Below are 23,168 nucleotides of genomic sequence, written 5' to 3'. Positions count from 1 at the left end.
TATTAATCGGATGTTTATGTACTAGTTCGTCTATGTAAACAACTTACAAGAACTGTATCACCTACGCAATTTCCACCTGTTTACCCTATTTCCTTCTGAAATGTATCATCTTTAAACGACCAATGCTTACCACATACCCAAAACTATGTTGAGGGTTGGCATAGGCGAATAAGGTGTTTGTTGGCTAGGCATAATTCAGACATTCCAAGTGTGATTTCAGTATTAGTTAGGAAACAGAACAGGGTAGACTAAGTGTGTTTACGGCTTATGCCAGGATGTACAGTGTCTCCTAAGAAAAGGAAGTCTTTAGAATGAGAACATCGCTTGCAAACTGTACTTCAGAGAAAAGAAGAGTATACTACGATGGAGTTCCTATGCACAGTAGCTATGTTACTGACAGTGTAATGTACTACTAATACACTGTTCAACTGTATGCACCATATTTACTTGATATTGTTTTCTTATAGGTGGGATATCGGACTTTACTTTCTTAAAGGCAGTCACAGGTTTGGTTACACATATTTGTATTTTCTTTTTACTTTATAGAGTGTGACTGACTTGAATCTATGTAATTTGGAGAGCCTAGTTTACAGAGTGTGTATTAAGTCATGTTGGAATGTATGTTAGAGTGGGGAGGTGTACAATTTTTTGTTGTGTTCTTCAGTTACAGTAATCACACCAGGTTCAGTGTTGGCTAAATAAAAAATATTTCGATGTTTTGGATTATGCTTATTTAGTACTTCGATGTTTTCAAAGTTCGCTGTTTATGTGTCGATGTTTATGTATTTGACAAAACACTGTTTTGTTCTTATGATGTAGACTCAACAAAAGGCACTAAAGAAGGATGTCCCATGTCACCGATTCTATTTGCTCTGGCTATTGAAATATTGGCAGATTCAATTCGTAACAATATAAAAATCAAAGGAACAGATGTTTATAAACAATACAATTTTAAAGTAATGATATTTTCTGATGACATATTACTAACATTATCTAATACAAAATAGACATTAGAAGAATTAGATATATTAATTGACAAATTTCACATGACTTCAGGACTCCATTTCAATAAATCAAAATCAGAATTTTTATTTTTAAATAAAAAAAGAAGTGCAGACTAAGGGGGATCACATCATAGGAAAACAAGAATCTACCTTAAAATATCTAGGAATTGAGTTATGCAAGGATAATAATGAATTAGTCTCAAAAAACTAAACTACAATAATATCATCAATACAATTAAAATCTCTGTGGAAAAATGGAACAAAATAATATTAGCATTTGAAGATAGACTACAGTTAATAAAAATGGTTTTACTGCCCTATATATATATATATATATATATATATATATATATATATATATAGCCTTGGCAATGCAACTGTTACCGGAAAGGAATATACTTAACGAAATAAATTCATGCCTAATAACATTTTTATGGTTTCCCAAAAGGAACAGAATAGCTTTAATACATCATATCAGACCATGGAAACAGGGAGGATTAAACTTTCCTGATATAGAAACATATATAAAAGCATAAATATCTAAAACAATCTCAGATTGGACAAGTCCAAATTACTCTGCAAGTTGGAAAGAATTACTAACTGTAATATCAATAAATTAAATTGACTTACAAAAAAAATTTAAAATAGATAATACCAATTTGCCATGGCACATATTATGTTTTAGTATGCAATATAACATAACTAAACCCATTAAAACTCATATGATTAATTATTACATTGACTCATTTAGGAAAATATTAATGCAAATACAGATTTAAAAATCTGGTTTGATCTTTTAACACCATTTATAGTCACAAATAACTTCCCACATAAAATATATAGAGAAATTATTAATTCCTGGGAACAGAAAGGATATGTTTGTTGTCTCCAATGTATCAAAGAACTAAAAGTTTTAGACATGCAAGTAATAAAAACAACATACAAAATTCCACAACAGGACTGGCTAACTTTACAAAGTATTCAGTCATATCTGCAAGATGTAAGTAGAATAATTAACAATTCTTCATTTAAAGAAATACCTAAATTTACAAAATACATATATGAAATCATATATAATGACTTTGACATCAGAAACAGTATTTCAAAATTTTACAAAATATTGATAAACTATAAAACAACACCCAAAACCTCATATTGGAAATATATAACAAAAGGACACTCAATACAGTTAACTGAAGATATTAAAACAAATATCTTATTACTGATAACATATACATCTTTTACACAATACTGGAAAGTTTTTAATTGTAAATGCTTGCAAAGAGCATTCTTAAACCCAGAGGGAATCAGTAAAATTAGATCTACCATAAAAGGAATATGCTATAGATGTGAGGAAGTACACAATGCAGACTGGAACCACATTTTCTTTGATTGTGTTAAAATGAAGCCATTTTGGAATGGTATTAATAACTTTCTACAAGCTTTATTTAATGAATCATTTTATTTAACTAAAGCTCTTGCATTATTAAATGTGAACAAAGGTCATCATTTGAATGGGTCAAACATGTATCTAGTATGGACTATATTTGCAATTTCAAGGAAGTGTATGACTAGAAGATGGAATACAAACACAATAGCAACTTTGGAAGACTTCTACAGCCTACTGAAGACCACAGCATTATTGGAAATTAAAATTAAAGAACTAAAATTTTATCCAAAGCCATTTATCAACAACCCTTGGGGAAAAGTCTTATTGTTGATTGACACTATACAATAATTGATCAGACACTCTGATAATGGATTAGACATAATTATAAGGTAACTGTATACATTACAATCTGTTATAGTGTCAAGCTAATGTAAATAGTGTACATAGTTATTTAAGATGTTCTGTATAAATACTATGGAATTCATTCAAATGTATTTGAAAAATAAAAAAAAATTAATAAAAAAAAAAGACCACATTAACCTAGTTCAAGGACAGTGAGATACATGCAATTACTGTCTCTGATCATGCACTAATGCAAATGTTGTTAAAGGAAATGGGAATGAAATACTTTCAAAGACATTGACATGTTCCAGTGCAGCTCATGAAAAAAAATCAGTGAGTAGGTAGACCAAACCTCAATAAACTCCCTTTGAGAACTGGATACTAACAACTGGGGTTTAGTAGAAAAAGGGGACAAAACTATTTTAAGAGTTAGAAATCTGGTTACAAACAGGACATATGAGGTTTGGAACTGAGTTCATAGTAAATACCTAGAAGTCTTAGAATGGTTAGATATCTACACAGGAAGAAAGTGATAAATGGATGGAACAGGAGGAAAACAGTTTTAAGCAGCTAAAGATTCCCAGCTAGAATATTTAGAAAATCTAAATGAGTACAGGGTAAAGGCAGGGAAACATTTGTTTTGAGGTAATAATGCGAGAGCTACTTTGAAAAGAATGATTTTTCAGCATACTATTATTATTATTGTTATAGGAGGGGAATGTCATATTCCTGGCAAACAGCAGTAATGGTAATTATCCCAAAAGAAGGGAGTTATGGTAATTACCAAAAGAAGGGAAAGACCTATCTGATCCTGGATCTTATAGACACATTTCAATTCTGAATCATGATTATAAAGTTTTATGACAATTTAAATAAATGATGGTAAAGATATTACTGAAAATAAAACAGCTGGTTCAATCTTGTTTCATTAAGAGCTGGCAAATGTTTGACAATATCAACAGCATTGGTGATGCAAAATATGCTAAAAATAAAAAAAATGACTAATGTTAGAAGGTTTGGACAGTGAGAAATCATTCAATAGAGACAGTGGGGAATTTACAAGAACATTAGAGGCATTTGCTTTCCCACAGAACTTCACATCTCTAATTTTAGGATCTGTAATTGTGCTTAAGTTAAACAATTAAGATTATCAGAAGTAATCAGACTAACACTGGATATCAGAAAGCAGGTCCACTTTTTCTTTTGCTGTTGGCTATGAATGTAAAGCACTTATGCCAATGGGTGAAAAGGTCACAGACAAACCATCCAGTAAAAATATTAAGGAAAAACCCAGCCAAACTAGAATTTTCAAAATGTGATACCTTAAACCTCCTATAATGGAGGGCTAAGAGGTGTATGTACATAACTCATTAAGGGCATCAAGTGTTTCAGTTACATGGCTTTTGAATGTCCACAAGTTTTTTTTTTTTACTTTTTAGGTCTTTATCATACCTCTCAACTGTACAGATTTTCGCATAATGTCCAGATTTTTGGGCTATTCCTCAAAAAATTTGTGGTTCTCTGGAAAATCACAGGGATGATCTGAAGACTTAACTCCCTAAATAATGACATACGTTTGAGTTTCAGACTTCAGCTCCTTCAGAAAATGTATGCTAACACAAACCCTGTTACTGTAGCAACTTTCTAAGTTTATAAGAGCAATATATTTAAAATCTGTCCCTCTTTTTGGGCCTTTGTCCCCCATTTTGTCAGTCTTTGTCCAGATTTCTTGCACTAATAGGTTGAGAGATATGTTATGGTTACATTCAGGCCAATAAAGTCAAACTCAGCTAGCCTGAACAATCTAGAATTTCAGGTTATAAATGGGATGATGGACATGAGAAAATAGATTTATTTGCAGATGGCATAGTTTTCTATATTGCAAACCTGGAATTTGATACAAGAAATGTATTTCTAAAGTTTAAAAGATTCAACAACTTAGCTGGCTATAAAATAAAAGCAATAGTCGTGAATTATGTGTCATCTCATAACTTGGTGCAGGGGTAACATTCCTCTGGGGCCATTAAAGAATGAGGCACTTAGAAGTACAGCTAAAACATGATGTTGAGTAGGCTGCTAAGGAAATTTGGGAAGAGACAACCCAGTAGATAGAAAGATTTGGCAATAGAAGATGTTGACTGTGGACAAGGATAGTAAAATTAAAGCAATAAAATGTTTTCACTGCACGGTGCTCCATAGGTTTATAGGTTCATAGCTGTATACTAAAATAATGACCACTAAGGCCCTTATAAGTCTAGCCATGCAACCTAAATGTGATCCTCAAATTTGATTTATATAAGTGGTGATTTACTGACTGCCTCTGCCCATCAGACACATAGCAGCCAGACCAGGGATGAATTTCTGATTACTCATCTATTAGTCCAAGTTGCAGTTAAAAATGATATGGAGGAACTTTACTTCACATGGATGGGGAGGTTTTCCAGACAATGGGAATTGTCTGAAAACCATATCTGTCTGTCCAACATGTCCTATTTATATTGCAAGCAAAATGTAGGTCTTTTAATCTAGTAGTTCTGAAGCTAATTGTTTTGCAGATGTGTAAAAGTTTCATCAAACCATGATCCAGGGATGCCCTATATGCCAAGCAAAGATCACCTCTCAGAAGTCTGTATGATACTGAGTAAATATACAGGGCTTTGAGGGGATCAGCACCGGACATTTTGTTTACTTCTTCTATTCTTTTTGTAAGGAATCTTTATAGCTGTTCCAGTTGCTGCATGTGTCTGGTCAGTTACATACTGAAGTGGGAATTATACTCTAAGATGGGTCTGATGATGGCTGAGTACAGTTGTATTATGACCTCTCTGGACCTAGATGCCATGCCCTTGCTTATAAGTTGAGGAACTTAGAAGGAGTTTCTTACTACCTTGGACATATGTTGCTTAAAGGCTAGGTTTCTATCTATATGAGTACCCAGATCCCTGACTTGTGAATCAACTTTTAAGGTTGCTTTCTTGAAGATGTACTTGGCCCGGGTGGTCGACTTCCCAAAAGGTACTATGCTGCATTTCTTGGTATTGAGTTTTAAGACATGGTTTTGACAGCAAGCATTTATGTGTATTAGACCTTCCTGAAGTGTGATCTTATCTGTGAGGGATTCAGTGACTGATCTCAGTTTGCAATCCTCTGTGAACTTGGTCAGCCAAAGGTTTTTAATACTGACTTTGACATCTGAGAAGTAGATGCCAAAGATGAGTGGGCCAAGCACAGAGCCCTGGGGGGAGCCATTAGACACCTCCTTTTTGTGGAGGTGGCCTCACCGATTCTAACCTCCTGGGTCCTGTCAGAGAGCCAGCTAGCTATCCAGCATGTTATAAAGGGGTTTTTACCTAGTTCCTTAAATTTGTTGACAGTGGCCGAGTGGGATATTGTATCAAATGCTTTAGCCAGCTGTAGGAAGGTAGTATGCATCATTTTCCTCTCATACATTGCCTTATGACCTTTTCAAAGAAGTCCACGAGATTCAGTAAGTATGACCTTTCTTTGACAAAGCCAAACTGTCTGGGATGGATCCAGTGTCTGAAGGTCCCTTATGTCCTTGCTGATAATTTCCTTGATAATTCTTTCCGTGGCTTACAAGTAAAGCTAATCAGATGAATGCGTCTGTAGTTTCCAGGATCTGTTGATAGTCCTTCCTTATGAAGGGGGATGATTATGAAGGGGGATGATATTTTAGACTATTCAGACAGCATTTTGGGATGCTCTCAGGGTGCATTGAGGCCATATTCTTGGGTTTAGTGAGTGCAGCCAGTACATACTGCTTAGTTACAGTTGGAAGGGTTATGTTTGGGGGTATTTTTGATGGGATGGTTGGAGGTGAGAAGGGGTAAAGTTGGAACTGAATTTGTCCACTAACAATTTCCCTATATCACCAGGCTCAGTGAATGTGGCACCATTAACCACCAGTTCAGCACATTGTTGTGTTCTGCTCTTGAGGTTTCTGAGATAGCTGTAGAAGGCCTTATGGATATCGTTCACCTGGGAGGGTATCTTAACCATAAAGTTGGCTTTGTTTGACCTAATTAGCCCTATTACAGCAGACTTCCTTTTATCCAGTCTCGGTGGGACTGGACCTTAGGCTGTATAAAACGAATGGCTGATTTATCAGTAAAAGCATACAGAATAGCATTTACAGGTTATAAATCATCTAGAATAACAGGATTTGTGTTAGTATGCATTTTTCAAATGAATATGAAGTCTAAAACTCAAATGTCTGTCATTATTTAGCCCAGAGGAGGCAGAAGTGTTGTTTTTCTCTGTTGTCTTTTGCTAGGGCTACGGCAGAAATTTGATGGGTGGTTAAAGAGGAGGCTGGTTAAAGAGAGGCTGGATAAGATGGAGTCTACTGTAGTTTCCTATTTACTTTGATGAGTGAGTTTCTATCTTTATGTTAATTACCATTCCTGATATCTACCATATGTTTTTCTTTTTGTTGTATATCCTGTTTAATTTGGGATGCCACCAGGGTGGTGTACTTCTGGGGCTAGTCCTGGGCTTACTTCTGGTAGGTGCAGCAGCAGTCTCTATGCAGCCATTGACATGGTTGTACAGAGTTTCTGAAAGCCATTTTCCATAGGCTACTGTGTTCTCTGAGTTTGGAGGAGTATTGAATTTTGATAATTCATCACTTAATGAAAGGTCATTTGCCTTGGAATTGTTCATAACCATTACTGGTTTTAGTGAGATTATGGAGTTGATTTTGATTTCAAAGTGGGCAGCTTTATGGTTGGATTTTTCCAGGGAGGATGAGACATCGGAGGGGTGCAGTGTTCTCCTATATTTGAAAGGTCCCGTATGTTGGAGCTTCTAATGAGTGTGTTCACTATTTGGTCAAGGGTGTTTGCATTTATGAAGCCCAGGAATGTTTGTGTATGCAAATTTGATGTTGTATAGGAGTCCCAGTCTACAGAGAGGTAATTAAAGTCTCCCATGAGTGTGGTGTTAGGTTGGATGGTAAATGTTTCCAGTAGGCCCAAGTATGCAATATGCGCTTCTTGGGATATGGAGGGTGACCTATAGCTGGCTAGGATATGGTACTGGATTTTGTCTATGGTGATCTGCGCTTGGAGGAACTCTGGCACATTATCCAGACTGGCCACCCAAGAGGTGTGTTTGTCATTAATGTTTATTGAGATACCTCCTATTTTAACCCTTGTCTGTGCAGCTACTGGTCTAAAAGTGTAGAAGGCACCAAAACTGTGCAGTGCTAGGGACTCTCTGTTGCTTTAAACCATGTCTTAGTAATTGGGCAGATGTCTATATTCTCAAGTGTGAGGAGGGCTTAGAGGGAGTGTAGTTTTTTGTTTAAGCTCCTGGCATTGAGCAGTTAACACTTTGCGGTTCAGTTAAGTTGATTTTGCTGTGTCAGTAGTTTTGTCAACTTGACATTGCCTAAAAAGGAACTATGGGAGTGGATACATTTTTAGCCAGTATTTGAAAGCCTAGAGGGGAGAGGTGCAGACTATCCTTGACAAAGCAACATGGTTTCTTAACCACATCCTCCCAAGCTTACAAAGATTGGGTTCCCTTAGAAAGACACCACAAAGACAGCCAGTTTTTGAAATCAATCAGTTTTTGCTCATATTGTGGCATCATCCTCAGTGATGGTAATATGCTGCTCAATGCACTGTGACATCATCCTCAGTGATACATTGTATCATTGTGTCATTGCATCATCCTCAGTGATACATTGTATCACTGTATCATTGTATCATTTTTTCATCCTCAGTGATGGTAATATGCTGCTCAGTGCTAGGCTCATACCAGCCTGAGACAAAGTCTGAAAGCTACATAAAATATCTCTTCATATAGTCCAGGGAGGTACATCTCAGGTCATTTAGTCTGAAAGCTACATAATATATCTGTTCATATAGTCCAGGGAGGTACATCTCAGGCCATTTAGTCCGAAAGCTACATAATATATCTCTTTATATAGTCCAGGGAGGTCAGGTCATTTACACCTACATGGACTATGATGGAATCATACTGGTACCTGTGATATAATGACTTGGGGCAAGCATGACTTGGTGGATTCTGTCTCCAGATAAGCAACTAAATGTTATCTTCACCTTGTTCTGCCTGGTCAGAGGGGCACTAGCATATCTTACAATGGTGCCCCCTGTGATGAGAGTTCTGGGGAGTGTGTTTGCTTGCTTTAGGAGCTTGGTGTTTGGGGCTCCACTAAGACAGAGAGTATGTGTGCTGTTAGGTGTTGTTTTTTCTGAGTACCTTTGGGCTTACTGATGCATAGCTTTGTCAATTTTTGTTGTTTAGGAAGATTGCTTTTAAGTGCATCAGCATGCAATAGTCTATGTATGTGTGTTGTGTACTATGTGAGGTCGGTGTTTTGTGTGTGATTTTGACAACCTGATGTGCACTTGTATGCAAGAGTTTAGCCACTAGAGTCACTGGTGTAAGTACACCTCTTGCATAATGTATTTGCTTCTTTGAGGATTACGTGGTTGCCAATAAACATGAGACAATTGCTACATTGTCTCAAGATGCTCATATCCACCATGCTGGCTACAGAGAATTTATGAAATTGCACATCCATACTGTCCAGGCCTAAGATTTGTGAACTACAAGGGGGTGCTGTATTGGGGTTAGATGGCTATTAAAGGTGCTTTATTGGACCAGATTGTGCTAAACAGTACTGAATTCTAATAATTTCAATGTTTACACAATATTGAATTCAAATAAATCTGTAGGTATTGCCACTTGACTCCCAACCAGCTTCTCTAAGCTTGCCAGCACACAAAGCATTTGCGTTATATTGCTGCTTTACAGGGTACAGTTTTATGAACCATTCTTTCTAGGTGTTTGCTACTGTACAGGGCACTGCTAACCCATGCAAATACCCAAAATTTATAGAAGTGCAGAAGAAAAAAACAGAAAACTAACTAATGAGGCTTCTAGTCAATAAACTTACTACACTATGAGTCCTTTCGTGTATTTCCCAACTCAGACAGACCAAGTATATAAAGGATTATGATTGGGTCACTTATAATAACTAGATTATTATGTGTTTGAGACATGGATGCTGAGACAGCAAAGCTTGAGAGGCGAATCCTGGCATCCATGTTAAGAGCATATAATAAGTTGGTTATGATAGGTGAAGTTAGATCATAGTCCTCTATGTAGTGCATGGAGCTTTATCTGCTCCATGTGCTATCAGTTATGAAAAAATGTGTTGAACTTGAAGTGTTTTAATGACTTTCAAAGCCTTTAAAAGCTAATGAATCACTTAGTGCTGCCAAACAGACAGTGGGCAGGAATAAAGTGTCCTTCAGAAGAATTAACATCTTTAAAAACTGGTAGCCACTTCATTCTGCCACACATTTTGCTTAAAGGTGTGTCGCAGTTTAAGGTCTAACAGTTTCTAAAGCTGTTTACCTTCTGTTATTGTTCTTTGCTGGGTGGCATTGTCCACTATTAATTCCTAGCATGAGATCCATTCTTAACAGTGATTAGGAGTGCTTAACAAAAGCTTATTAAGCACCTTTCTGATTTCAGAAAGGTGCTTAAGAAGCTTAACTTTATTACATTTTTGGAGTATAGTTGTGTTGTTCCATGCACTGCAATAATGCAAAGCAAAAGGGCAAAAGTACAGTTTAATGCTAAAAAAGTTTAGGATAACAGATGCCAGATGATTTATTCTGACATTCATATCTGCACACAAGCAAAACCTTTCCCAGTCACTGTCCATTCTTAAATTTATCTGGTAAGAGAGTTAAATAACTATGAACTTCAGGTTATGGGTGTTCATTTTCCAGTATTATAATCAATAAGAATACAATGTTATAGCCTTCATTAGGGAACAGTTTGTCATGCCCCATTCCGTTGATGCTTAAAGTGCCCTGTATCTTTAAGCAAAGACTTGAAGTGTTGATGATCTATTCTGTTACCTGTGTTATGGTCACTAGTTATACTGAAAAGATATCTTAGAAGGTCTAAGAAGATCAAGGCCGGTGTTAGCAATTTGGGGGCCCCAGCAAATGTCAAGTTGAGGGCCCCCGTAAGCACTTCTAGTCTAAGTATCACTCTGTCATTAACACCCCTCCCAAACGACTTTTTAGCTCATTCTGCAGACATTTAGGAGTAGTAAGCAGAGACTGAACTGTAGCTACAATGCTCTTACATTGCAACAGGCCTATGTACCACACTATGTTGGCCCATCACCATCATACAGAGGGACATTTACAGTTGCTAGCATTTAGCTGCAACAGTGATGCATTACAACAGCTCTATATATAAGTCTGGATTTAGGTGAAACTGTGTCCTAGGTCAACTGTTTCAGCCTCCACAAAACACCCATGCCCTCCAGTCCTTTTCCCTATCTTGGGCGTCCCATTCCATACACATTACTTTTTTACTTCCTTTCCTCACATTGTACCTCACTCTTCAGATTTTTCAAAAATACACAACTTTCTATGTATTCTGAAGTGCATTTAAAAGTTTGTTTTTCTTTTTATACAGTATTTTCATCCAATGATGTCTTGAACAGAAATTCTGATTATTGACAGAAATTCACTGCTGTTGTTCAGCTTTAGTTTCTCTTGCATCCTTTCAACATACCTTTCATGACCAAGACAGCAATAACCATTTAGGAAATAACTGAAATAAACCAGGGCCTGAGAAGCCATAGGGTTATAGATGCGCCGGGGGTGCATTTTAAAGCATTTTCCCAACCTTTTAATCCAATGGTGGCCTAAACAAAAATCAGTATGAAAAGAAAGATAAAACAAAAAAGTTGTGCCGAAGGCTTAATGTTCAAAGCTGACAAAATAGTAGCTCTCAATAAACTAACAAGCCAATTGTTGTGAGGATGCACAGGGCTTAATCTTTAATTCCTCATCTGGGAATACTACCTGCTTCCCTATCCCCAACAACAAAAAAAAAGACAGTCACTGCCTTTACATCCTTCTAGTGTTAAATTTGGATGAAAGCAGAGATTAAAATTGCTACAGTCATATAGTTCAAGTGACTGCTGTCATACATACACATTGCATGCCTTCTCAGCTTTAACCCCCAAAGATAGCCAACTGTATATGTGCCTGATGTGTGATTGTGAGGAAAGTGAAAAAAAATAATGATTACAATAATGTATTCTGCTTTGTTGCTCCTAGACAGTACACTGCCCCTACACAAGCTATAATAACCATGTTTGTACAGCACTGAAGTCCATGAGAAAAGTAAAAGTAACAATGACCACACTGTCCCCAGCCCAAACACAAGCTATAATGACCTCCTGTGCAAACCTCTGTTTGACTGTGATGAAAATTAAAGTAATAACCACACAATCCCCCCTCCACGTAACCTACAGCAACTTTCTGTACACACACACACACACACACACACACACACACACACACACACACACACACACACACACACACACACACATCTAAGCAGGGCTAGTTTTAGAATGGGTGCAGTTGAGAGCAGAGGCCATGATCAGCTTTATCCTAACAGGATCTTATCATAGCCCTGTCCAGGTTAAAGAGTGCAATCAGAAAATGAATATTTTTTTTTATTTTTCATTTTCCCCAAATAGCAACAACCAACATAGTCATTGATAATTAAGGGATACCCCTGTATCCAGTTACATAGTCTGAGGAGTGGGGGCCACCAGACTTGTAAAGTTCTAAGTGTCTGAATGTTCTGTGATATATTTTATGCCCAAATTCTGAAATACAATTACTTGTTAGCTGCATTTTTTTACTGATACCTAGAAGAATAATGTATGTGTCCTGGCATTACTGGGTGTGTGCACAGATAAAAAGCAGTGATAACACATACACACACACACACACACACACACACACACACACACACACACACACACACACAGACACACATATAACTACGATATTGCTGGACTGATGTTCTACTATGAACCCACATCATTAGAAAATTGCATTTGCTACATTATTATCACACCAGGAAAGATTCAAAAATTTGTAGCAATATTGTACAAAATTTAGCTCCCCTTAATGTATCAGATTTTTTTTATTTTATGTATTTATCCTTTGTTGATTGAGTTGGTCCAACTAGGCTAGTAGCCTCTTTTCAGGGGAACCCATGGTGGTATTCAAATTACTAGAGGAAATCTGGACAGAGAATATGGAACTTCCCCTACTTTGTTCAATACATGCCATGGGATCTTTTACATCCAGCTGAGCTACCACCAACTCAAACAGGTGGTACCTCAGTTTAATGTCTCATCCAAAGGATGGCACAGTCAGGAGTGCACCCCCCCTTTATACTACACTGTAGTGTCAGCAATCAATCTACCTGGTTTCCACAGTCTTCTGCACCAAAGATGTCTGTGCTACCTGTTGCACCACTGCTGATTATATCTATTGTAGCATTTATTAATGAAATTGGTGAGAAAGTATTGGTAATACCCATTAATGAATCCCATCTGTTTGTTCTTCAGTGTTTAGTTATTTACCATTTGCTTGCCAGGTAGGTGAACTGGTTAGTTGACCCTTTTCAATCATGACCTGATCACAAATGCAACAGAAAAGTACATACTTATAATAAGATAGAAATATACAAACATACCGTAAATTTTGATTAATGTAGGAGTGATTCAAAGATTTATACATGCTGTGCATATTAATAAATGAGGGAGTTAATTAGTAAGTTACAATATTATGCTGTAGTTAGTAATATGATTAAGTGGCATCCTTTATATTTATTCTCTATACATGGTTTCTAGTCTCTAATACACGTTTACATTGTGTGCCACTGCAAGTCTTTCAAGTGAATATGATTTTATCCTGTGGTCTTCCGTTTCAGAAAAGTAGCTTTAGAACAACTAGCATTAATGTGACTAATAATGCTTTTCATGGCGTTTTGTTACATCAGGTCCATATTCATGGTGTGTTGTTGCATCAGGTCAATATTCATGGAGTTTTGTTATATCAGGTCCGTATAATATGTTAAGATACTGGAAAGGAAAGAATAAGACTGTAACTTCCTAACTATATCAAGTGTAACAGAAGGTGAATGGGGTCACAGAGAGAAAGGGGCAGATACCCTTAAAATCGATCACTGAAGCGGACAGTGCTAATATACCACAGGATGGTATTATAATGGAACATGATGGGATTTTACTTAAATACAATGGTTTTTATATTCTAATTATAGGCATTTGGAAATGACAACAACCCATTTTACCTTTTTGAAAAGGGTTTACTTTTATACTCCACAAGTGTTATGATGTGGTGGCCTCACTTTTAGAATTAAAATTGTTTATGAGAAAGTTGAATGACAGTACTGAATTAAAAACTTTTAAGAAAAAAATATGTCAAACCACAGTACTCATCCATTAGTACAGGCTTTTGAAAGAGGATGCAAACAGGACTTATATAAATCTAGGGCTGGAGGTTGTAATCAACATTATTGCAGCCTTATGAAGAAAGAACATACATTGTTACTTATTTGTCTGCCCTTCCTAAGACAATGTATCAAGAAACCTGATAATGGCGGTGGGGGGGGGGGGGGTTGATATATAAGTTGTTCCAAGTTGATGAAACATCCATCTTAGTTCTAGGAAATATTGCATATAAAAAGCACAACCTACATTTGGATGGTTGATTGTTACAAGGTATGTGTTCTAAATTAATTTATGATTTCCTTAGGAATTCACACCCAATGATCCCAGCAATATTTGGGATCTATAAGGTGCACAAGGATGATGTGGAACCACCGTTTAGACCAATTGTAGCTACGCAGAGTTTGAAAACATACACCAGCAATTTTTATCAATAGGTCATTGAAACCTATATTTTCAGAAACTTCCCACATATTAAAAAAATCCTGAGATTTCTTAGGGAGAATTAAAGATAGTATCTTAGAAGAGAATGCATGCTTTTTGAAAATTAATGTCATTCACTTATTTTCCTGTATACCTCAATCAAATGGATTAGAGTTGTTTACTGAAGCCTTCGTACAATGCAACTTCTTGACTATTCTTAAAATTATAGGTTCATAGGTAGGTACTAAGCTATCTGCCCGAAGGCATTTATAAACCTCACCAGAGGGTGTTGGCTTTCGTCACCCCCTTAGATTAGTTCCCTGTGCCTCTGTCCAGCAGAGCCACTGAAGTGATCCCTGGGGTAAACTTTCTGTTTCCCATTCACTCGTCAAGGTTTCTCTTGAAGAGTGTTAGTGAGGAGCTCTGCCTAATATAGATTGGAATCTTGTTCCAAAGAATGGAAAGTCTCTGGGACAGGAATCTATCCCTCCAGCACGTCCTATTTATTGTTATGGTAAGGTTTAGATCCCGAGAGTATGTGGCACGAGGGGATATAGTTTTCTTTAGGTGGAGCATGTCCATCAGTTCAGGGTTGGACATGGCCTTGTATGTCAGGCAGAGATCACCTCTGAGTAGGCAGTATGCAAACGAGTACAGCTGGAGTTTCTTCAGTTGAGCTGCATAGGGCATCTGTTTGAGGCCAGTGATCCTCTTGGTGAGGTACTTCTATGTTTTTTCCAGCTGTTGCAGGTGTCTTGTAAGGTACATGTCAAATGGGTCGTTGTACTCTATGATGGGTCTGAAGAGTGATGAGTAGAGGGGCACAATGACCTCTTTTAATCTGCATGCAAACCCTTTTGAGATTAGGTGGGCCACCTAGAAGGATTTTCGAATCACTTTGGCAATGTGATTATCAAAGGAGAAATTACTATCTACTTGGGTCCCCAGATCCCTTATTACATCTTCCGTATTTATGGGACTACCACCTATGTGGTAGTTTGTGGGTACTTTGTTTTTTCCAAAAGGGATGACTATGCACTTTTGGCATTTATCTTGAGGCTATCCTTTTTTTATAAATTTTATGACTATAGTTTTAGACATCATTTACATTTTTTGAGGGAGACATTTTTTAAACAAATTAAGGGGGTAGCAATGGGTGCCACTTGTGCACCCATTTTTGCTAATCTAATGATGCTTAGTTGGAAGAGGCTATTTGTGTTTACATTAGACAATTACCCCCACTTCAAGTTCTATCTTCAATATATTGATAGAACCAAACCCAGATACCGAATACAAATGCACAATCCAAATAAACTCAGTACAGATGAAAGCGCTTAACCATTTAGCATTTATTTTGTGGTATTTTTTAAAGTGTTTTATCAAGTTTTTCAACGGAATTAAAGGGACTTGTGTATGTGGAAGCCACTTGGTGTGTACTGTGTTTATTTCAATGTATTGATGGAATTTTTTATTATTTGGAACTGGCCCCAAGAAACTATTAAGAATTTTCTGGAATATTTAAACACAAGCACCCACTCTTTATGATTTACATATCAATATAGTAATATGCTAAATTATTTTGACAACACTATCCATATAGATAATGCTTTTTTTTCATCTACTCCTTATAGGAAACCAAACTTTAGTAATGTATATTTGCATTATATGAGTTGTCACCCCCTTGACATACAGAAGGAGTTTATTAATAGGACAATTTATTAGGTTGGCTTGCATGGTATCTGCAAATAAAGCATTTGATGAGGAAATGACAGAGATGGAAAGGATTTCCTAGATAGTGAGTATCTCAAAAAGTTTGTTTATAGTATTCATCTTCCAATTAGAGAGCAGTGGGGTACTAAATGCAAGGCACTTTTGGGTACAGGCTTGAGGGTAGAGAATGATATTCAATCCTCTTTGGCATTAAGATGTTACATGATAGTAAGTTTGAGAAAGCTTATATTATTCAGCACAGTTCGATTTCTGGTACAGTCAATTAAGATGAATTGGGGCATCTTTAGGACCAGTAAAGTAGTTTTCAATTTAGAAAGTGAACAGTCTTTGTTTTTATTTAAAATAGCTAGTAACTTGAAAATGTTGTTTGAACAAAGTAATGTTACCAACTATACTACAAATGATAAGAGAGGCACACATAAGTGAATAAGCTATGTCCCTATATCCTAGTAAGGCAACAACTTAAATTAGATAATTATTTGGGCAGTACCGTTACCTTCCAGAATGTTGTCTATGCAAGTAGAGGACTGATATACATAGCTAAGTGCATGCTGTACCTTTCCTTTTACATTGGTAATGTAAAAAAAAAATAAGAATTTATGAACATTGTTATGACATCACATCTAAGAAAATCAGCAATACCTTCTGCAAACATTCTTTGTTTTATCTTAATTTTGTGAAATATAAGTTTGGTAAGTTAGAAAAGGTTAATCATAATCCAAGAGGTGGGAAATGGAAACTACTTAAATGTATAAAGAATTGCTGTGGCATGTAAAACTTAATACCTCAGCTGCACGCAGTATTAATGAAAATGTTTCCATTAATCCTATTCTAAGGCTACATGCAGCTAAGTTATAGACACTTGGTTTAAGTACTTAAATACAACTTTTATATTAATATACAGGTCATTTTGACATTCTTACAATATCCTGCATTAGATTTTTTGCTGTTGTTGTTTCCTACTGCTGTCCGATTTGTGCATCTTCTTTGGTTATTAGTGTTGCTGTTGTTGCATATAACATAATTTTCTTTGGGATGTTATAATAATTAATGAAGATATTTTTACCTTTTATTCTATGCCCAATGTCCACAAATGTTTGCAGGATCCACTAGGAAGGCCAATAGATTTTGGATGCAACTAATTTCATGAAATATTTTAATGTTAAATAATATTTCATGACCTTCTGTAATGAAACTGGAATATCACCAAGATATTCAGCCTAGCTTTTATGTCTTCAAACAGCATTTGTAAGCAGTAGTAGTTGTGAACAATCTATGTACTTGTATAAAACACGGCCATCTTCAAAATCCCTGGTTGCCTTCCTCTTGTTGTTACCTAAAAGTGACTATAAGATGGAATTACTAGTTTTGTTTGAATGAAAATGTTGTGACTTTTGACACAAACTTCTGTTTTCAAGTTCAAGACAAATTAATAGGTAAAACTTTTGCCAAGTTGGTGATGGCGTTGCTTGAATTAAATTACATATACTCCCAACTGTACTACTATTAGCCACATTATTAAGTGTTTTAGCTTTAAATTCAACCCAGTATTAATTACCAATTATGACATTAATGCATATCATTTATTTATATAATACATTGTTAAGAATATTTGTTTTTCCTTTACAATAGAATTGGGCACACATAATAACACTGTTTAAAATTAACTTTAATTGAACCAATGAGAAAATTTCTCATAACTAAAGTATATATAGAAAACCAGCTGTGGCTGAACCCCTTTTTGCCACTCTTTAAAACCTTATGAATTGTTTTTTTTTTCAATTACCTCATTTTTAGACTCCATTTTCTATGGAGAGTTTCTGTGAGCAAGACATGCTTGCAGTAACTGGATTTTCTTGAATAATGCTCTAAAGAAGTAGTTGACATGCTATTAAAGGAATTTTGTTGGGAACAATATTGAATGAGCTCATTGAAAGGCGTGTACTACTAACAGATGTTTACTTTTAAAGGGTGATGGCAAGAATCCTAATAATTCTGATAGATAATTTATGAACAACCAGCCAATGTTAATGGAAGTAAATTAATTTGTGTCACAGACTAAAATCTTTTCCCCAGAGAGTGAGTGATGTTATTCTCGAATACAAGAATATTAAATGTCTTTACAAAAGCTGATCTCTTCTTTTACCAGAGACGAGAAATATGTTCTGCTTTTTGCATTCATTATATAATGCTTGTGCCTGCAGTGATTAAACGTGGGGCCCTAAAAGACAGTTTCCTCTGTGATCACTGTGCAACATGCAACTATATTTTCTCAGGTAATTGAGTAATTAATGGTTATAATTTTAAAACTTATCGTACAGATACTTGTGCCACTGAACAAGTTGTTTATGCTTTCCTCTGTCCTTGTAAGCTTGTTTACATGTGGTAGTCCGCTGTTTTAGAATATGTACAAAAGGACACATTATATGTAGTATACATGAGATGGTAACTTGTCCTACAGTTGTGCATTCTAAAGAATGTAATAATATGAAAGTAGCTATTTTAGATGAAATAGTTAGTTCTGGTGGAGTAGGACATGGTTTTAAATGCAGTGTAAAATAAACAATTTTTTCAGCTAATTTATACCAAGGGGGAAAAAATATATTTCCAGTTGGGTTACACCTGGTGGTAGAGACCAGGGGCTCCATTCTTGCCACATGTGATTGCTAAATAGAGGACAACCGTTTAAGGTACATTGTACATTAATTTTATTGCATGCAGGTTGCTGAGATGAACAGTGGGTTGGCAAAAATGATTAAAAAAGTATTCAAAAGTGCCTACGGATGACAATGTACCTCACCTCAACTCTTGGTAGTGTGGCTATGGCCAGATCACTAGGGAATGAATGGGTCAGAAGCAGATGAAAAGGAAGGACAACTACACAAACAAATAAAATACTGTAGGCAGAATGAAGTGCTGTATATTTTGAAGTTTCAGATACTCATTTCTAAGAGGTGAAATGTTTTTCTTAATTAGAAGTATTTAATTACATGTATGTTGGTGATTACTTTTTTTCAGTTCTTATTTTGCTGTTGGATTTTATTGTTTGTTTTTCATTTGCATTTTTGATTACCAATTTTTTCTCAGTTTTTATTTTACTGTTGGATTTTCTTTTTGCTTTTAACTTGATTGGAAGGCTTTGTGGAGAGGCGCTAGGGGGTTCTCATTTGTTTTTTTTTACCTGACAAACTTTTACTCACTATTTACCATCTATCTTTTGGGCTTTTTAGAACATTTATAAATAGGATCATAGGAAGTTACTAGACTATTGGCCCTGAGGCCCTTATAAGCCTAGCCAAGAGTTTAGCCCATGTTTAGACAAGTCAGCTCCCAGAGCCCCTGTCCAGCAGGGACACAGGTGGAATTCTAGGGGTGTATTTTCTGTTTCCCATCCAGTTATCCAGGTTGTGCTTAAAAAAGGATAATGAGGTGCTTGATGTGGAGAGGGAGTCTATTCCACAGATGGGGGAGTCTCTGGGACACAAATCTGTCCCAACAACAAGTCATATTGATGTCACAAACCAGGTTGAGGTCACGTGTGCAGGTTACTTGAGTGGAGCTTGACTTGCAGATATGCAGCAGTCCCATCAAGGCGGGGTCTGAGGTTGCTTTGTATGCCAGACAGAGGTCACCTCTGAGGAGTCTGTATGAAACTGAGTAGAGTACAAGGTTTTAGCCTATCTGTGTAGGATAGATGTTTGAGGCCCTGGATCCTCCTGGTGAGGAACCTCTGTGGTTTCTCCAGCTGCTGCATGTGCTTTGCGAGGTACATGCCAAAGTTGCCGTTGTACTCAATAATTGGCCTTATAAGGGAAGAATACAGGGATGTTATAACCTCCTTGTCCCTGGATGAGATACCCTTACTGGGCCATGTAGAAAGCTTTCTGTACAACGGAAAGAAACACGGTAGTCAAAAGTCAGGTTGCTATTAACCTGGCTGCCCAAATCCCTCATGACTGATTGTGTGCTTAGGACATTGTTATTCATGTGATAATGTGTGAGGACATCACTCTCACCAAAGGGGATGATGATGCATTTTTTGGCATTCAGCTTGAGGCCATGTTTCTGGCACCAGTAATTTTTTTGGGTGAGACCCTCTTGGAAGACGTCCACATCACTTGGGGAATTGATGACTGCACCCAACTTGCAGTCATCTACAAACTTGGTCAGCCATAGCTCACTGGTTTTGGCCTGCACCTCAGAGTAGTATATCTTGAATAACAGAAGCCCCAAGACTAATCCCAGGGGTACGCCACTTGTTACGGGGCTACTGCTTGAGGTGGCTTCCCCTATTTTGATTAGGTGGGTTCTATCAGTGATCCAGTTTGTACTCATCTGGTAACATATGGATTGATGCCTAGCTGAGAGAGTTTATCTATTATATCCAAGTGGGGAATAGTGTCAAAAGCTTTGTCCAGGTCAAGGTAGGCATTGTGCACCATCTTCCCCTTGTCCATGGCTTTGGTGACTGTCTAAAAGAAGTTGACCAGATTTAACAGACATGACCTCCCCTTGACAAAGCCAAACTGTGTGGGGTAAAGTGTTTGCAGGTTGCCAATGTCCTCGTTAATAAGGTCCATGATAATCTGTTTCATGGCCTTGCAAATTAGGCTAGTTAGGCTAATGGGTCTATAATTTCATGGAACAGTGGATGCTCCACCTTTGTGTAAAGGGATGACAGTGGCTGTCCTCCACTCAGCTGGGACAAAGCCGGTACTCAAGCTTTGGTTGAATAGGCTGCCTAATGATGCTGGAAGTTCATGCCCGAGTTCATGTAGGATGCAACCTGGGATGTTTTTGGGTACAATGAGGCTATATTTTTTGCCTTTGAGAGGGCAGTGATGACCTGTTCATAGAGATAAGGGGAGGGGGGGCAGGCACTGAGGATGGCTTGATTTACTGATGGGGGGGAACCAGAGGGGTGAAATTTTTGCTGAATCTGTCAGCCAGTATGTTGGCTATATCTACAGCATGTGTGTATGTGGTGTCCTTGACCACCATTTCTGAACAGATCTGGGCGCTTTCTTTGAGATTGCGGAAATATGTGAAGAAGGCCTTATGATTTGTCTCTAGTAGATGTGGCCAATTAGGACTCAACATTGGCTTTAGATGATTTTCACTAGTGCTCTTATTTGCTTGTTCAGGCTAAGGAGAGATTGCTTCCAATTTGGCATCTGCTCCTTCTTGGTCCTGGACAGCATTTTTTTCCTTTTGTTATATAGTTTATTTATTGCAGATGTCCACCAGACATGTTCACTCTTCCTTGTGGAGGATGATTTTGTCCTGTCAGGTATTCCTGATTACGAGTATCTATATAAGTGTTCGTATAGCACTTTGGTGTAAATGTCGACATTGGTGCCATTTCCTACAGAGGGTGAATGGAGCTGTGAAGCGGTTTATACCATCCTTCAGGAGGTTTTAATTAGCTTTGGAGAAGTTTTTTTGTTTGACCATAGCTAGAGGGGGGCTGGGGCAGATCCTGGCTTCGAAAGTGACCACTTTATGGGCCAATCTTACCAGGGAGGATGATACCATAGGCATGCTGCAGTGGTTACTCGTGTTGGTTAATACCAAGTCCAAGATATTATCACCTCTTGTGGGGGTATTGACTAGCTGTTTCAAGGTACTTGCATTAATAAAAATCGAGGAATCTCTGAGCATTTGTGTTCTGGCATGAGTAGTTTTTCCAGTCTATGTTATCTAGACTAAAGCAGAGGAGACTGAGGAATGATTTACAGTGGCATAGTAGAATACTTAAAGAAGACTTCGCACATTGAAGTGATTTGCAGGAAAGAAATATGAATAGTGAGGAATTTCGGGGTTTTCAAGTCAGGGCCAGTCACTCCTATATGTTTTGAAAAAATGGAAAGCAAAATTAAGTTATCTCTTTTGAAGTTTTGAAAAACAGTAGCTGAACTTGTAAAGGTTTCACAATGGGCTGCACCCACATTTCTTTCATGAAGCTGAATGGTTTCATCAGGATTTATTTACATGTTATTTATTTGTTAACTAAGTAAGCCTACTGTTTAGGACCAAGTGCTTTTTTCACTGTCAGGCTGAGAACACTGCTTTTTTAACTGTTTCAGTCAGAGTCTCATGATAGGCAAATGGAGACTAGAGGACTCAACCTCCTGATACAGGATGAATCTCACTAGCAGCCCATAGACTAAATCCTAATTAATGAACTGCAAGAACTGGAATAACTACAAGCTTACAATGAAAAGGAGTGTCATATTTAGGACCCCATTCCATAGTTCAAAAATCTGGGCCAGGATTTAGAAGCGTGCCCAGCCAAGAACAGTGAGGCTTCCACAAAAAGAACCTTTTAGCAAGATTGTGGAAATTAGTGATTCAGAGATAAATTAGATGTAATAATGAAAGACCTTATTGTCAGCTGATTTGCACATCTCTGAATTGTTTTGTGATTATCACAATGACTAACAAGCACTTTGCTGTGGTAATCACCTCTGGCGGCCCATTCATTGTGTTGGCACAGCCATTCCCCCTCATTCACCCCCCCCCACAGACACACACAACATACCTGATGTCACCTGTTAGGTTGCTCCTTGTAAGCAATAGATTATTACAGTCAGTCAATAATGCCACACATTACAGTTTTCTCCTTCATCTTGTTCCCAAACTGCATTGTGATGTAACACTTGTTACTCAATTAATCATTTAAGTTAAAAATAATGTAAAAAAGATGGCAGGAATCACCCAAGAACTTTAATGATAAAACATTAAACAGTAAGCGCTTTCATCACCCGTAGTGACTTCTTCAGACTGAATAATGATACAAAGCACTACAAATTTAAAGTGTATACTAACAAGCTGCTAATTGAATAATTAAATAATTAAACGATTACCTAATCATACATTCTTTAGATGATGCTTTAAGCCCTTTCTTTTTAAGTAA

This window comes from Protopterus annectens, chromosome 6.part0 (genome assembly GCF_019279795.1).
Source record: "Protopterus annectens isolate FY-2018-M chromosome 6.part0, PAN1.0, whole genome shotgun sequence".
Taxonomy (NCBI): domain Eukaryota; kingdom Metazoa; phylum Chordata; order Ceratodontiformes; family Protopteridae; genus Protopterus; species Protopterus annectens.
Note: the sequence above shows the minus strand (reverse complement) of the source record.